Genomic DNA, 18502 nt, shown 5'->3' with positions numbered 1-18502 from the left:
TGCGATACACCTGCTTCTGCTAAATACTGATTGCGGGCTGCGATACACCTGCTTCCACAAAATACTGATTGAGGGGTGTCATATGCCTGTTTCTGCCAAATACTGATTGAGGGGAACTATATACCTTCTTCTACAAAATCCTGATTGAGCGGTGCTATATACCTGTTTCCGCCAAATACTGATTGAGGGGTGCTATATACCAGTTTTCTCCAAATACTGATTTAGGGGTGCTATATACCTTTTTCCACAAAATACTGATTGAGGGGTGCTATTGCTATATACCTTCTTCCACCAAATACTGATTGAGGGCTGCGATATACCTGCTTTCACAAAATACTGATTGAGGGGTGCCATATACCTATTTACGCCAAATACTGATTGAGGGGTGTTAAATACTTGTTTCCACCAAATACTGATTGAGGGGTGCCATATACCTTCTTCCACCAAATACTGATTGAGGGCTGCCATACACCTGCTTCCACAAAATACTGATTGAGGGGTGCCATATACCTATTTCTGCCAAATTCGGATTGAGGGGTTCTATATACCTGTTTGCGCCAAATACTGATTGAGGGGTGCCATATACCTTCTTCTACAAAATACTGATTGAGGGCTGCCATACACCTGCTTCCACAAAATACTGATTGAGGGGTGCCATATACCTATTTCTGCCAAATTCTGATTGAGGGGTTCTATATACCTGTTTGCGCCAAATACTGATTGAGGGGTGCCATATACCTTCTTCTACAAAATACTGATTGAGGCCTGCAATACACCTGCTTCCACAAAATATGGATTGAGGGGTGCCCTATACCTGTTTCCGCCAAATATTGATTGACGGGTGCTATATACCCGTTTCCGCCAAATACTGATTGAGGGGTGTCATATACCTTCTTCCACCAAATACTGATTGAGGGCTGCAATACACCTGCTTCCACAAAATACTGATTGAGGGGTGCCATATACCTGTTTCTGCCAAATACTGATTGAGGGGTGCCATATACCTTCTTCCACAAAATACTGATTGAGGGGTGCTAATGCTATATACCTTTTTTCTACTAAATACTGATTGAGGGCTGCGATATACCTACTTCCACAGATACTGCTCTTCTCTACAGACTTAGGCAGAGGATCTTTTAGAAAATGACAGGCAGAGGAAGAGGCAGACCGTTCCGCAGGGATGGTAGGGGTCGGGCAGGTGCACCAGGCCTGAGCCTAAGTGGGAAGTTGGAGAAGGCACGTGCCATAACTTCAAATGGCGCACCAAAGTTGGTTGAGTGGCTCAAAAAGCAGACTTCTAATGTATCTGGAGCGAGCCATCCACCATGCACGGTCACATTCTGCGCTCCCAGGACGCCGACACATGGCTCCGCAGTGTGGGCTTTTTTTAACGTCTCAGCTGCTGACAGTAGTGTTGCCATCTGCAGCCTGTTCTTTCAACGCATACGTAGCCGTAAGCCCAACACTCACCTAGGGACGACCGCCTTAAGAAGGCACCTGGCCTCCATCATCGAGCCCAGTGGGAGCAATGCCGTCAGAACCCACAAAGCCACACTCGTGGCGCTCCACTCCCTGCCTCTTCTCCTCTATCCTCCCAGTTGTCCTCCACTCCACCTTCCACCGTGCCGTTGTCGCATTCATCTGGCACAAGGCAGGCTTCCATGGCCCAACTGTTCGAGCATAAAAAAATTATGACGTCAGATAATCCTTTTGCCCAACGGCTGACCGCTGGCTTGTCGGAACCGCTAGCCCGCCATCTACTGCCATATAAATTGGTGGACTCGGAGGCCTTTAGAAAATATGTGGCCATTGGCACACCGCAATGAAAGGTCCCCGGAAGGAAATATTTCTCCCAGAACTGCATCCCTAAACTATATATTCAGCGGCAAGTCAATATATCTCTGGCACAATGTGGGTGCCAAGATAAATCTGACCACAGACACATGGTCTAGCAAACACAGGCAGGGAAGGTACATAACATTTACTGCCCACTGGGTGAACCTTCTGACAGCTGTAAAGCATGTAACCCGTGACACCCGTGTGGACTTGATGTTACCGCCATGGATTGCATGCAGGCCTGCCGTGCAACAACGGTGACAATCTGCTGAGCGTGCTAAAACAGGGCAAAATGACACAAGTTAGCGATTCTGTTAGCAAGATGTTCCAGGGTTATATACTGCTGTCATATTCAGTTATTAATCAAATACCCATTTTTGGCACAAATCTTTAATTGCAGCCAAGTGTGGGTCAGGACGTGTGAGATACACCCTTTACGGTATATACTGGGGTTATATTGTTCTATTACTAAAACACCTTTTTGGGGCAAAATACACAATTTTCTTGGCCTTGCACCATCAGCACGTGTGAAATTCCAGGGTAATACACTGCTGTCATATTCAGTTATTAATCAAATAGCAATTTTTGGCGCAAATCTTTAATTGCAGCCTAGTGTGGGTCAGGGCGTGTGAGATACACCCTTTATATACAGGAGTTTTATTCTTTTATTAATAAAACACCTTTTTTTGTGCAAAATACACATTTTTCAGGCCTTGCAGCATCAAGACTTTTTAAATTCCAGGGTTATATACTGCTGTCATATTCAGTTATTAAACAAATACCAATTTTTGGCACAAATCTTTAATTGAAGCCTTGTGTGGGTCAGGGCGTGTGAGATACACCCTTTAAATACAGGGGTTCTATTCAGGTATTTGAAATACAGCCATTTAGTGCACAAATCTTTAATTGCGGCCTAGTGTGGGTCAGGGCAAGTGAGATACACCCTTTAAATACAGGGGTTCTATTCAGGTATTTGAAATACAGCCATTTTGGGCACAAATCTTTAATTGCGGCCTAGTGTGGGTCAGGGCATGTGAGATACACCCTGTATATACAGGGGTTATATTCTTCTATTAATAAAATACCCTTTTTGGGGCAAAATACACAATTGTTGCGCCCTTGCAGTATCAAGACGTTTGAAATTCCAGGGTTATATACTGCTGTCATATTCAGTTATTAGACAAACACCTGTTTGGGCAAAAAAAAATAAAAAATTGGGCAGCCTTTGCTGCAGATGTCATTGTGAGACACACCCTTTATATATTTGGGTTATATTCAGATATTTGAAATACAGCCATTTTGTGCAGAAATCTTTAATTGCTGCCTAGTGTGGGTAAGGGCGTGTGAGATATACCCTTTAAATACAGGGGTTCAATTCAGGTATTTGAAATACAGCCATTTAGTGCACAAATCTTAAATTGCAGCCTAGTGTGGGTCAGGGCATGTGAGATACACCCTGTATATACAGGGGTTCTATTCTTCTATTAATAAAACACCCTTTTTTGGGCAAAATACAAAATTGTTGTGCCCTTGCAGCATCAAGATGTTTGAAATTCCAGGGTTATATACTGCTGTCATATTCAGTTATTAGACAAACACCTGTTTGGGCCCCAAAAAAAATAATTGGCAGCCTTTGCTGCAGATGTCATTGTGAGATACACCCTTTTTTATATTTGGGTTATATTCAGATATTTGAAATACAGCCATTTTGTGCAGAAATCTTTAATTGCGGCCTAGTGTGGGTCAGGGCGTGTGAGAAACACCCTGTATATACAGGGGTTCTATTCAGGTAATTGAAATACAGCCATTTTGTGCACAAATCTTTAATTGCGGCCTAGTGTGGGTCAGGGCGTTTGAGATACACCCTTTATATATTTGGGTTATATTCAGTTATTTGAAATACAGCCATTTTGTGCACAAATCTTTAATTGCGGCCTAGTGTGGATCAGGGCATGTGAGATACACCCTTTACATATTTGGGTTACATTCAGTTATTTGAAATACAGCCATTTTGGGCATAAATCCTTAATTGCGGCTTAGGGTGGTTAAAGGAGTGTGAGATACACTCTTTGTATATTTGGGTTATATTCAGTTATTTGAAATGTGCACAAATCTTTAATTGCGGCCTAGTGTGGGTCAGGGCGTGTGAGATACACCCTTTATATATTTGGGTTATATTCAATTATTTGAAATTCAGCCATTTTGGGCACAAATCTTTAATTGCGGCCTAGTGTGGGTCAGGGCATGTGAGATACACCCTGTATATACAGGGGTTCTATTCAGGTATTTGAAATAGAGCCATTTTGGGCATAAATCCTTAATTGCGGCCTAGTGTGGGTCAGGGCATGTGAGATACACCCTTTATATATTTGGGTTATATTCAGATATTTGAAATACAGCCATTTTGTGCACAAATCTTTAATTGCGGCCTAGTGTGGATCAGGGCGTGTGAGATACACCCTTTATATATTTGGGTTATATTCAATTATTTGAAATTCAGCCATTTTGGGCACAAATCTTTTTTTTTATTATTTTTTTATTAAATAATTTTTTATTTAAATTTCACATAAAGAACAAATCCATAAAAATGGAGATAGCACATTATTCTAACACTAAACATAGTAGTTACAATTATTTTTCCTTTTCTTTTCCCTTCCCCCTAGGATACAGATTATTGGATCCCTGGGCAGCCAAACCTTCAAAAGCAAAGATACGGTTTCCATTATTTCTGTCCAATATCTATGGAGCTTGGGACATCTCCAAAAGCAATGTATTAAGTCAGCTCTCTCCTCCCAACATTTTGGACACTTATCTGTTGCTTTCACTCCCATTCTTTTCAACATCCAGGGAGATCGGTGTAATCTGTGTACTATAAAGAATTGTGAGATTTTATGTGAGCCCCTATCCGAGATTGTCGCATAATTTTTGAGAGCATCTCTCCAATTATCTTCTGTAAGGGAGTCTAGATCCTTCTCCCATTTTCCTACAGCAAGCATTGTAATCGTTTTTCTCTTACCTTCCATCAAAAGCCTATATCTCCTTGCGGTTGTTCCTCCTCCTTCCCCTACTGTAGTAAACTTATCCAACCTGTCTGATTTTTCCCTCCTGTACCTGTCCTCCTGTACCACTGTCCGCAATGCATTCTTGAGTTGAAGATATTTATAGGTATCAGTATGGGGGATCCCAAATTCCAGCACCATTGTATTAAAGTCCTTCAGCTTATCTTCCTCGAAGATCTGGTCTAAATATATCATTCCTTTTTTCCCCCAGTCTATGTAGTCCCTTATTGTTTCCAATTCTTTTAAATAAAGATTTTTCCATATCGGTGTATATTTCAAAAACCCTTTAATCTCCAATATCTTTTTAATTTCCCCCCATACGTGTTCTATTAGATTTAATATCCTATTATCAGAATTTTTTTTGTCCAGAAAACCGGACTCCAACACCTCTAAGTGATTTCCTCCCTCTTTCCAACCCCATCTATTTCTACCCCAGGGGCAATGCACAGGGATTTAGTGATGCGTGAGAGCGTCTGACGTGGGACGCTAGGGCTCCGCCCCCCCGCCTCTCCTGTACGCCGGCCGCTGGCCGCTCGTACCACCGCCCGGAATGCCTGACCGCCGCAGCCCACGCTAGCTTGCCGTCCATCACAGCCATGTACAGAGGCTGTGGCCGCCCTGACTGCCTCCCTGATCGCCCCAGAGTTTGACGCCGGTGTCCGGACCCCGACTTCTGTCCCTGGAAGATCCGAGCCGTCGTGTGGTGAGCAGTGAGCTATCGCAGCTCTAGTTGTGTGAGGAGAAAAAAAAAAAAAAAGCGCTGGCGGGACGAAGGTTGTTGGGGTCGGAACACAGAGCACTAACCATTTGTGCTAAAGGGGAGCCCTGGTCGGCACGTGCCTGCTGATGGTGAAGTGGTGGGGTCCTGGCACTGGTGGAGATGATGTCCGGGGGGTGCTTGGTCCCTGAGATCCTGCCCTACTGATTTGACTTATACTAACCCCTATGGACACTTGCTGACACTTGCTGACCTTGGAGCGGTGAGGCCAGTTCCGCTTGTAGTGTTTGAAAGGGGGCCACTTCAGTTGTCTGGAAGTGGAGGACTGTCCACAGGCTCTTGTGGTGATGCTGGGAGCCCCTGTTGCGTACCCATGAGATTGCAGCTGACAGCGTGTTAATTTTGTTGCCGTGAACGTGGCTGTAACTATGGGGGTGCAGATTGAAGTTGCCGTGGAGTGACAGAAGTAAACCCTGCACTGAGATATCTGCAGACAGCTATTGAGAGTGGACTGCGCCAGTGTGATCTGAATTGAATTTAAAAAGAAAAAAGAAAAAAAAAAAGAGAGTGGGGGAGGGGGTTTGGGATGTGCGGCGTTACGCTCAATAATTCCAACAATCCGGATTGAAATCCGTATCCCCCCCTCAAGATATTTAACTGTATCATATTTCTCCGAATTAACCTGCCATCGGATTATATCTCCTATACGTTTGGAGTCCAGACCTCGACCCTCAACCCTTTAAGAAGCCTCTCTTCTTTCGGCTGGATTCTGCTGATATTATGGACCTCTTTTTTTTTTTTTTTTCCCTCTCTGAACTAGCCTGCGTATCTAAATACGGAAGTAATTTATTGATTGTATTTGGTTTTTGTTTCTTTTTCTTTTGATTAACTAAAAAAGGAAGAAGAAGAAGGGGAGAGGAAGAGGGGGTGGGAGGGAGAGGGGGTAGAAAAGAAAGGAAAAAATAAAGGGGGGAGGAAAAAGGGTAGAAGGGAAGAAAGGAATAGGGGGGGGAAAAGGGAAAGAAATAAAATAAAAGGAAGGAGGAAGGGAAGGGAGACAGAAAAAACAGGAGGAGGAGAGAGAGAAAAAAGGGAGAAAAGAGAGAGGGTGAAAGAGGATTAAGAAAAGAGGGAAGAGATCTTAAAATGCTGTCGAAAAAAAGGGAGGAGCAGCGTGGCCCCATGGGGGGTACTACCAGGCGATCAGCAGGAGGGTTTGAAAGTGGGCCTAAACAAGCGGGTCTCAATAAGTACCTGGTCCCGAGTTCACCTGGGCTTAGATCCCCACAAAAAGAAAAAATGGCGGATGCCAGAGTACAGGATTTGACACAGGAGACGCCAGTGGAGGGGGGGGGAGGGGGATAGGGGAACACCAGTGACATATACAGAAACGGACGTAAAAATGGTGCAGGATATACTCTGCACTGTCTCAAGGATGGAAAATTTAATGGGTAATTTAGTAACCCAGCTTGGGGCAGTGCAGACGGACGTTATGGTTATTAGAGCCGAGATGGAAAAAGTAAGACAGCGCTTACAAGAGATGGAAAAAAGGATTCCCACCCTAGAGGAATCTGTACAGAAATTAGAGAAGGAGGTGGCTCATTTAAAACAAACAAACGTTAAGATGGAACAAAAACTGGAAGACCAGGAGGATAGATCAAGAAGAGCTAACATAAGATGCGTGGGGATCCCAGAGCGAGCAGAAGGAGGAAACTGTACTGAATTTATGGAAAAGTGGTTTAGGGAAAATAGTAAAGAAGGTACCCTTTCTCCCCTGTTCTCTATTGAAAGAGCACACAGGGTCCCCACAAAAAATAGGGCGCCAGGGGATTATCCCAGACCCATACTGGTGAAGTTCTTATTATCTAAAGATCGAGATGAAATACTATCTGATGCAAGAACCTCGGAAAAATATTATATACAGGGGGTAAAGATCAAACTTTTTCCAGACTACTCATTTAGCACTAATGCGCAAAGAAGAGAGTACATGTCGGTCAAAAAAAGATTAAGGGAGGCAGGCATAAAGTATAGCTTACTTTTTCCGGCGAAATTAAGGGTGGAATATAAAGGCAAGACCTCATTTTTTCAGACTCCGGAGGAAGTTAGTGAATGGGCGGATGGAGAGGGTCTTTGAGGCTGGTGGCGGGGGGGGGGGGTGATAGGAGTCACGCTAAGTTATGGAGTCGCCCGGACTGCTGGCCAGCAGAAGGGGGGACTATATTGAGGGGAGGGCATATATGGGGGGGTGGGGACGTGGAGAATTTTTTTTTTTTTTTTTTTTTTTTTTTTTTTTTTTTTCCCCTCCCCTTCTGTTAGATGGCTAGGATCCTTTCGCTGAATGTGAGGGGGCTCCGTGAGAAGGTTAAAAGATATGCTATCCTTGAGTGGATGAAGAGGTTTCTGCCAGCCATCATCTGCCTCCAGGAGACACATTTGGATAAGGAATCAGTAAGATGGTTAGAGAGGGGATGGGTAGTGGCGGCATATCATTCTGTATATACCACTTATTCTAGAGGGGTCTCAATTTTGGTACATAATAAGATTAAGTTTGAATTTTTGGCATGTGAGGCCGACGACTATGGCAGATATCTCTTTTTATATTGTTATTTAGAAGGGATTAAAACTGTAATTGCAAATATATATATTCCACCACCATATAAACCAGATGTTCTGTATCAATTGTATAGATTTATGTTAAACAAACAGGAATGTATATTGATTGCGGTAGGCGATTATAATGTGGTTATGGATCCACTCAGGGATAGGACATCTAACAGGGGGGGAGGAGTACAAAATGTAGACTTATGTAAGGTAGCCCATGAATTCAATTGGGTAGATGTTTGGAGGGTTCAGCACCCGGATGAAATTAGATATTCTTGCTATTCAAAAACACACCAAACTTGGTCGAGAATAGATATGACCTTTGGAAATAAAAATTTAATGTCCCAAAATAGGATCACGACAAAATATATACCCATGGCTCTGTCAGACCATAATGCAATGGTGGTTGAGCTGGATTTGAACAAAGATAATACTCTGTCGGTGTTTAAGTTCAACTCTCATTGGCTGCCATTGATTTCAGATACAGAGAGTATAATTGAGGAATTAAAAAAAAAATTTATGGAAAATAACGGTTCTGCCGGTAGACTTGTGGTTTGGGACACTTTCAAGGCTTTTTTGAGGGGAGTTTTGTTCAAAAGGGTAAATTACTGGAAAAAAAGAACTAGAGAGAAGGGGAAGGTATTGGAGAAAAAATTGCAAGAGGCAGGAATGGCAAGTATGAGAAATCCTACTGCACTAAATAAGAGAGTCTGGGAGGAAGAACAGGAAAAGATGAAGATATATCAATTAGAGAAAAGTAGGAATGAATTGCTCTTTCAAGGCATCCAACTAGCTTCGGAGGGTGAAAAGGTTGGCAAAATATTAGCAAGTATAGTGAGAAATCAAAAAGGGAAATCATGGATAGGTGCAATCAAAGATAAAACGGGTAAACTAATCACCACACCTGAAGGTATTAAAAAAGTGTTTTGGGAGCACTTCTTAGAGCTATATAAGTCCAGGGTACAATACTCAAAACAAGAGTTAGATTTTTACTTGGATGAGATTGCCCTTAGTAGGATATCTAAATCCCAAAAAGAATATTTGGAAAAAGAAATAACGGTGGCAGAAATAAATCTAGCTCTGGGGAAGGTTAAATCCGAGAAAGCACCGGGTGGGGACGGGCTCCCCTTTGAAATATATAAAACCTTTTCCCAGGTTTTGGTACAAGAATTAAAGACAACATTGGATGAAGCTCAAAAATTGGGTGACCTACCGAATTCTATGAAGGAAGCAATTATCACACTAATCCCAAAAAAAGGAAAAGAACCAACAGATCCCGGTTCATACAGGCCAATATCCCTGTTGAACACGGATGTTAAAATTCTCGCAAAAGTCCTAGCTGACAGGCTTTCAAGGGTCATTAAAGGAATAATAAATAAAGATCAGACAGGATTTATACCGGGTAGAACAATATACTCCAATATAAGAAGGCTATTCCTCAATATTGAAGCCAACAGATTGGATGCAGGGGAGAAAGCGATACTCTCACTGGATGCTCAAAAGGCATTTGATTGTATTGAATGGGAGTATTTATGGGCAGTATTAAGGAGAATTGGTATAGGGGAAGGATTTATAGGGTGGATTCAGTTAATATATCTAAATCCCAGGGCTAGAGTGGCGGTGGATGGGAGCTTGTCCCTGCCTTTTGCCCTATTTCGGGGCACCAGGCAGGGATGCCCTCTCTCCCCACTGCTATTTGCCATTGCAATTGAACCCTTGGCAACCATAATAAGAAATGACAAGGAGATTAAAAGTTTTCAATACGCGGGTGGAGAAGAAAAATTGTTAATGTATGCGGACGATATATTACTTTTTTTGCAAAACACTGGGGACCAGTTTAATAGAGTGATAGAGATAATAGATAAGTTTGGGTTCTTTTCTGGTCTAAAGATAAATTGGGGGAAATCACATATGTTATTATTAGGAGATAGACAATTACAGGGAGATACACGGGTGCATATTCTCAAAAAACATGAAAAATTTAAATATCTCGGCATACAAATCTCCGGAAACATAGAAGAATATGAAAAACTAAATGTCCTTCCCTTAGTAAAAGAACTAAGAACGAAAATACACATATGGAAAAGACTGCCAATGTCAATCCAAGGTAGGGTAAATTTTATAAAAATGGTCTTTCTCCCAAAGATACTTTATGTGCTTCAAAACGCTCCTGTGAGAATACCGCAGACTACCTTCAAACTATTTGATAGACTAATGGGGGACTTTATTTGGAAGGGTGCGATCCCTCGAATAAAGAAGGAAGTCCTTCAGCTTCCAGTGCAGGAGGGAGGATTAGCGGTCCCCAATTTGTTTCTGTACTATTTAATAACTCAATATGGGAATATAAAGGGTAGTTTAGATAGTCAAGTGGGTAGGCAAGAATTAAATAGATGGGGCACAAATCTTTAATTGCAGCCTAGTGTGGGTCAGGGCATGTAAGATACACCCTTTTTATACAGGGGTTATATTCTTCTATTAATAAAACACCCTTTTTGGGGCAAAATACACAATTGTTGCGCCATTGCAGTATCAAGACGTTTGAAATTCCAGGGTTATATACTGCTGTCACATTCAGTTATTAAACAAACACCCGTTTGGGCAAAAAAAATTATTTGGATGTCATTGTGAGATACACCCTTTATATACAGGGATTATATTAAGTTAATTGAAATACAGCCATTTTGTGTACAAATCCTTAATTGCGGCCTAGTGTGGGTCAGGGCGTGTGAGATACACCCTTTAAATTCAGGGGTTATATTCAGTTATTTGAAATTCAGCCATTTTGGGCACAAATCTTTAATTGCGGCCTAGTGTGGGTCAGGGCGTGTGAGATACTGTCACGGCTGAGGATGGGGAAAACCCTCAGCCGTGCGATGCCAGATGATGTTAGGCTGCTCGGCCAGGACGACAGGATTAGGGAGCAGGTCACCTCCTAAAGCTTCCCTAACCTGACCCTAACTCCTAGCTGCATGGGCCGACCTTTAAGGTAGGAGGACCCATGCTCAGGAACCTCGGATCCCTAACTCACCCTCCGACCGGTCCCTGAACTAGGAGTCAGCGTAAGACGGCCTGTTCCTTCTGGACACGGAGGAACAGGGGTCTCATCACTGGCCAAGCTGCAGGGAAAAGGGGAACACTAACAGTCTTACGGATATGGCAGGTGAACTAAACTAGTTCCACCTACCTGCCACAGCCTTGCTGACTGGATCCCTGTGCACACAGGAATCCAGATCCATAAGCTGCACAAACAACAAAGGAAAATCCCAACTGAACATCACATAGACATCACACATAAACATGACATAAACTTAATGTGACATAATCTTATGACCACAAGGGTGGCCCCCACTGGCAGGTGGAAAACACAGGAGGCTGCTCCAGCTAAGCATGGCTGAAGCAACCCTCAGACATGTGCTAAAAGTGAGGCTTTATAGGCCCCAGTAGCCACACCCAACAAACACACCCAGAGCACACACACACTGGGAAGGGAGTTAACCCTTCCGACACCAGGGAAGGGAGACACAAACATAAAGGGAAAGTGTCCAACCCAAGAACACACTGTGGCTGTTGCCGCAAGCAACGACATGGGTGGCAACCATGTCCTGGGAGTCAGCCCGAAGGCCGGGACACTGCCACCACATGTACACATACAACCAAACGTTGCCATGGGCAACCACAGTGAAGGAAAGATGTCAGTGCACGCCAAACAAAACAGAGTGCACACGAGACATACAAAAGTGCATACATACATGCACACAACTCCAAGGCAACCGCACACATACCTGTTGTCCGCGGCAACCGCACCTGAGGCAAACAGCAAAATGGAGTGTCTGAGTGTATTGTACGTGGTTATTGGCTGTTTTTACAAAACCCTGTGGGTGGTAACTTTGTTGGAAAATGTATATAAATCAATGCTTGTGTTTTCAAATATAGAGTTCCTGTTTTTACCCTTTACCAAGTTGAGGCTGGTGTTTGGGTAACTGATCGACACTGGGGGATTGCTATACACTGAAGATTTGCTATACTCCCCTGGCATAACTACTAGCTCTTGTAATAGCTGTTCCTGCTCTCTGGATGTAGGAGAGGTTTACCCACTGGAGCTTGGAGCCTTGTCATAGGTCCAGGGTGGGTAACCAAGCTTTGGCGGATCGTGGGGTCTGCAGTGCGTACGGTGTCAAGTGGAGTGCTTGGAGTCCTCGGAAAGCACTAGGAGCATCTATCGACGGAGGTACCCAGTCGGGGTGCCAGGAGATCCGTTGCAGCGTCAAATAAGGGACGTGGCCAAGGTCGTGGTGCTGCTGTTGGAGCTCCTGTTGCAGGGAGAGGACGTGTGAAACCCGCACAAGTGAAACCCCTTTCTCAGGTGCCTAATTCGGCTCTACGAATGGTGAGGCCTGAGCAAGTACAGGCGATAGTAGATTGGGTTGCTGACAGTGGCTCCAGTTCCTTCACATTGTCTCCTACCCAGTCTCCTGCTGAAAGATCAGAGTTTGCACCTGCAGCCGATGTCCATCAGTCTTTCACCTCACCCCCTTGCAAATCAGCCAAGCAGTCTGAGCCCTAAGTTATGCAGCAGTCTCTTCTGCTTTCTGATGACTCTGTTAGCAGGGTTTCCCAGGGCCATTTACCTATCCCTGCCCCAGAAGTGGAAGAGATTGAGTGCACCGATGCCCAACCACTTATCTTTCAAGATGAGTACATGGGAGGACCATCGCAGCACGTCTCGGATGATGACGAAACACAGATGCCAACTCCTGGGGCTTTTGAAAGTGTGCAGACCGACAAGGAGGGCAGGGGTGAAGACTGGGTGGAAGATGATGTGAAGGAGTATGAGGTCCTCGACCCCACATGGAATCAAGGTCACGTGAGTGACCTATGTAGTTCGGAGGAAGAGGCGGTGGTCACACAGAGCCACCAGCACAGCAGAAGAGGGAGCAGGGTGCAAAAGCGGAGCAGCCGTCATCTAGACAGTATGCCTGCTACTGCCCACCGCAGCAAGGGACTGAGCACACCAAAGCCAGCTCAAAGGAGTTCCCTGGTGTGGCAGTTAACAAGACAATGTGCTGACTACAAGACACAAGTGATTTGCACACTGTGCAATCAGAGCCTGAAGCGAGGAATAAACATTCTCAGCCTGAGCACAACCTGAATGACCAGGCATTTATGTGCTAAGCACGAGCTGCAGTGGAGTAGACACCTCAAAAACCAAGAAAGGTCTCTGGCTCCTCCTGCATCCTCTTCTGCTGCAGTCTCGGCCTCTTCATCCACCTCCGGAGTGACAGTGCCACCTGCCACCCTGCAAACAGAGGATCTTCCAGCAACACCACCACCTGGGTCACCAAGCATCTCCACAATGTCCCACGGAAGCATTCAGCTCTCCATCTCCCAAACACTGGAGAGGAAGAGGAAGTACCCCCCTACCCACCCGCGATCCTTAGCCCTGAATGCCAGCATTTCTAAATTACTGGCCTTTGAAATGCTCTCATTCCGTCTGGTGGAGATGGACAGTTTTAAAAGCCTTATGGCGGTGGCTGTCCCACAGTACGTTGTGCTTAGCCGCCTTCCCTTCCCTGCACAACCAAGCCATCCCTTCCCTGCACAACCAAGTAGGGGACAAAATCAGGTGTTCACTGCGCATCGCCATCTGTGGCAAGGTGCACCTCACTACGGATACATGGGCCAGTAAGCAAGGTCAGGGACGTTATATCTCCATAACAGCACACTGGGTAAATGCAGTGGCGGCTGGGCCTGAGGTGGATAGCAGTTTGGCGCATGTCCTTTCACCACCGAGGATTGCAGGGCACTTCAGTTTGCCTCCTGTTGCTTCCTCCTCCTACTCCGCTTCCTCATCCTCTACCGGCTCCTCATCCGGTCAGCGTAACACCTTCACCACCAACTTCAGCACAGCCAGGAGTAAACAGCAGGCAGTTTTAAAACGTATCTGTTTGGGGGACAAACCCCACACCGCGCAGGAGCTGTGGACGGGCCTTGAACAACAGACCGATGAGTGGTTTGTGCCAGTCAGCCTCAAGCCCGGCCTGGTGGTGTGGGATAATGGGTGAAATATCGCAGCTCTGGGACTAGCCAGTTTGACGCACATCCCTTGTCTGGCGCATGTGCTGAATTTGGTGGTGCAGAGATTCCTTAAAAATTACCCCGATATGTCAGAGCTGACGGCTGTCTGTGAGCACTTTCAGCGTTCTCACCCTGCTGCTGCTCGCCTGTCAGCGCTGCAGCATAACTTCGGCCTTTCCGCTCACCGCCTCATATGCGACGTGCCTAGAAGGTGGAACTCCACCTTGCACATGCTGGCCAGACTGTGCGAGGATCAGCAGGCGATAGTGGAGTTTCAGCTGCAGCACACGCGGGTGAGTCGCTCGGCGGAACAGCACCACTTCACCACCAATGACTGGGCCTCCATGCGAGGCCTGTGCTGTTTCGAGTACTCCACCAACATGGCCAGTGACGATAACGCAGTTCTCAGCGTAATTATTCTACTTCTATGCCTCCTTGAAAAAACACTGCTGGCGATGATGGAAGAGGATGTGGCACAGGAGGAGGGGGAGGAAGATTGATCATTTCGTTGGGGTTTCCGGCCAGTCTTTCACAAGTGGCTCCTAGGGTGGGTTCCTACACCCACAAACGCCAGGTACACAATTGTCCAGCCAGGGCACAGTTCTGAAGGATGACGAGGTGGAGGATGAGGAGGAGGAGATGGAGGAGGAGGAACCATGTTCACAGCAGGGTGGCACCCAGACCAGCTTATGGCCATCACTGGTGCATGGCTGGGGGGATACAAAGGACACAGACGATACACCTCCCACAGAGGACAGCTTTTCGTTACCTCTGGGCAGCCTGGCACACATGAGCGATTACATGCTGCAGTGTCTCTGCAACAACTGCCTAGTTGCCCACATTCTAACTTGTGCTGATTACTGGATGGCTACGCAGCTGGATCCCTGTTACAAGGACAACATACCATTCTTAATTCCGTCAATGGAGCATCTCAGAAGGCAGGGTTAGCATGGCCAAAATGTGGAGAAGCTTTGTCAGCACGCCACAACAGTCAGCACCACCAGCTGATATGGAACGTCTTAGCAGGAGGCAGCATTTCACCAACATGGTGGAGCAGTATGTGTGCACATGCCTACACGTACTGAATGACGGGTCTGCCCCCTTCAACTTCTGAGTCTCCAAATTGGGCACATGGCCTGAGCTTGCCCTTTACGCGTTGGAGGTAAATCTGTATTATCTGAACATGTGTTTAGCACGGCAGGGGGCGTCATCACAGACAAGCGCAGCCGCCTGTCCACAGCCAATGTGGACAAGCTCACTTTCATTAAAATGAACCAGGCAGGGATCCCACAGGACTTGTCCGTACCTTGTGCAGAATAGACATGTATACCAGCCATTGTTATACTGCAGCGCAATTGCTCATTCTTGTATTTTGGATATTTCACACTCTTTTGGAGTGTGCCATAATAAAAAAAAAAATAATCTACCTACACCGCTACGTCCACCGCCTCCTCAAACTCCTACCCATATGGAACTCCACCTCATAAATCAAATTTTTATTTTTTTATTTGTATGTATTTTATTTTATGTAATTTTACTACTTTGTCAGTTACATTTTCTGGTGAAATTCAGCTATACCTATTAGACCGGTAAAAAAGAAAAAGAAATTATTTGTCAGTTACAATTTCTGGTAAAATTCAATTCCGAGTAGACAGGTAAGAAAAAAAGAAAAAAATTGTTAAATTTTCGGGAGAAATTCACAAATTTTCGGGTGTGAAATACCCCTCCTCTACTTAGTTGACAGCTTAATAAATTTCAATAATTTTTCTTTTACATTTACCGGTGACAATAAAAAAAAAATTCAGTCATAGACTTCTGCTCTACCAAGTAGACAGGTTAATACATTTCTGTAATTTTTCTTACATTCTTGGGTTGATACTATGCAATTTTAGACGTGAATATAAACCCCTGCTCTGCATAGGTGACAGGGAATACAATTTCTGAAGTTCTTCTTTAATTGATGTGCGCAACCTCCTTTAATTCAATGCTTAAACTTTAACAAGTTGTACCACATTTGCGCTTCAATAATTTGTCCCACATTTCCGCTTTACTCTTTTGGCCAACATTTGCGCTTCAATACTTTGTCCCACATTTCCGCTTTACTCTTTTGGGCCACATTTAGGCTTCTGTAACTTGTCCCACATTTGCGCCGCAATAACTTTTCCCATATTTCAATGCCCAAAAATCTTTATAAATTCATCTTCCTTAAATTTGGTCTCTTTCTCACGCTCCCTCTCCGGCGTGGAACCCTGATTCGCCGATAACTGTGATCAACATGGTAGGCTCAGAAAAGAACATCGAAAGTTGATAGAGAAGCTATCCAAATGGATGGTGGACCTGTACATAGGTGACAGGAACATACATTTAAAAAAATCGTCAATTACATTGTCAGGTGACATTTTTAAAATTTTGCTGGATAGAAACCCCTGCTCTGCATAGTTGACAGGGAATAAAATTTAAGAAATTCTTCATTAATTGATACGCGACACATCCTTTCATTTAATGCTTAAACTTTAAAAAGTTGTCCAACTTTTACTTACTTTGTATCATATTTCCGCTCTATAATTTTAAATTTGAAAAAATTAATCCTCCCTTGCATGTGGCCTCACTTTCTCACGCTCCCTCTCCGGCCTGGAACCCTGATTCCCCACCACCCGTGATCACCATGGTAGGCGCATAAAAGAACATCAAACGTTGATAGATTAGATATCAAATTAGATCGTGAACATCACGGGGATGTGCGACATGGTGGGGCAGTAAGTATGCACACGCCTACACGAACTGTCAGGGGTCAGCTCCTGCAACTTCTGGGTCTCCAAATTGGGCACACGGCCTGAGCTTGCCCTTTACCCCTTGGAGGTGCTGGCCTGCAGCCAGTGTATTGTCTTAACGTGTGCTTAGCACGACTGGAGGGGGTTATCACAGGTTATATTTCCCAATGTTTTGGGGTATACCCTATTTTAAAAAAAAAATAAAAAAATGTAAAACCAAAAAGCAATGTAGGCTACCTCCTCCACCTCCGCTTCCACCTACACCGCCACATCCACCGCCTCCTCAACCTCCTACTCCATATGGACGTCGTCCTCCTAGATCAAGATTATTTTTTTTATTTTTACGTATTTGATGTTATTTAAAGTCATTTCCCTTTCCACATTTGTTTGCAGAGCACTTGCCATGCTCTTAACCACATTTTTATTTGCAGCCCTCTAGCTCTTTCCATGACATTTTTACAGCCATTTTAGTGCTCAAAAGTTTGGGTCCCCATTGGGGTTTTTGTGAAGTTCGGCCGAACCCGTCGAACCCGAACATCCAGGTGTCCGCTCAACTCTAGTGACTGCCCGACGTGCTAGAACTCCACCTTGTATATGCTTGATAACGACTACCTGTACAAACTCTGCGGCAGGCCAGGTTCTGGGGAGCTTGTTTTTTTTGTCACTGCTCCAGTAGCTGCCCATGCGTGACACATGCAGACTTCTGCGGCCATTTGATGAGATCACCAAACTGGTCAGTCACAGCCAGGGCATCATAAGTGACATCATACCTTAAGCCTTCTTTCTGGAGCGTGAATTGCGTTGTGTCATTGATCAAGCCGTCGAGGAGCAGGAGCTGGAAGATGAGGAAGTCACAATGCTGAATGAATTCCCAGGGGGGCTACTCCATCTGAGAAAAGTCAGCAGGAGACTGAAGAAGAGTCAATGGAGGATGGTGGCTGAGGGGAGGAGGAGGAGCAAGAAGAGCAGGCTTTAAACTTTTCGGGGATCCCTGGTGTTGTCCATGGCTGGGGGGAGGAGACCGAGGACGACATTCTCCTGGGCGATGAGCAGAAGCCAGGGCGCTCCACCGCTTCCTATTTAGTGCAAATAGGGGCCTTCATGCTCCAGTGTTTGAAGAGGGTCCCCCATATAAAAAGCCTAAAGGTCAAGGACCTGTACTGGGTGGCAACATACTTAGACCCCCGGTACAAACACAAAATGGCGGACATGTTACCAGCAACATAGAGGGCTGTCAGAATGCAGCATTTTCAGGCTTTGCTGCAAGAGATGCTGCATTCTGCTGTTGCGGGCACTGGCAGAGGAATTTCCACTCACAGCGAAACAGGTGCAGTTACCAATCCTACTGTACCTGCAAAAAGAGGGTGGTTTGAAGATATGTTGGTCACTTCGGATATGAGATCATTCTTGCAGCCAACCCATCGACAGCCGCCTTCCGGCTC

Source organism: Bufo gargarizans, chromosome 2, assembly GCF_014858855.1.
Source record: "Bufo gargarizans isolate SCDJY-AF-19 chromosome 2, ASM1485885v1, whole genome shotgun sequence".
NCBI classification, from domain to species: Eukaryota; Metazoa; Chordata; class Amphibia; order Anura; family Bufonidae; genus Bufo; species Bufo gargarizans.
Note: the sequence above shows the minus strand (reverse complement) of the source record.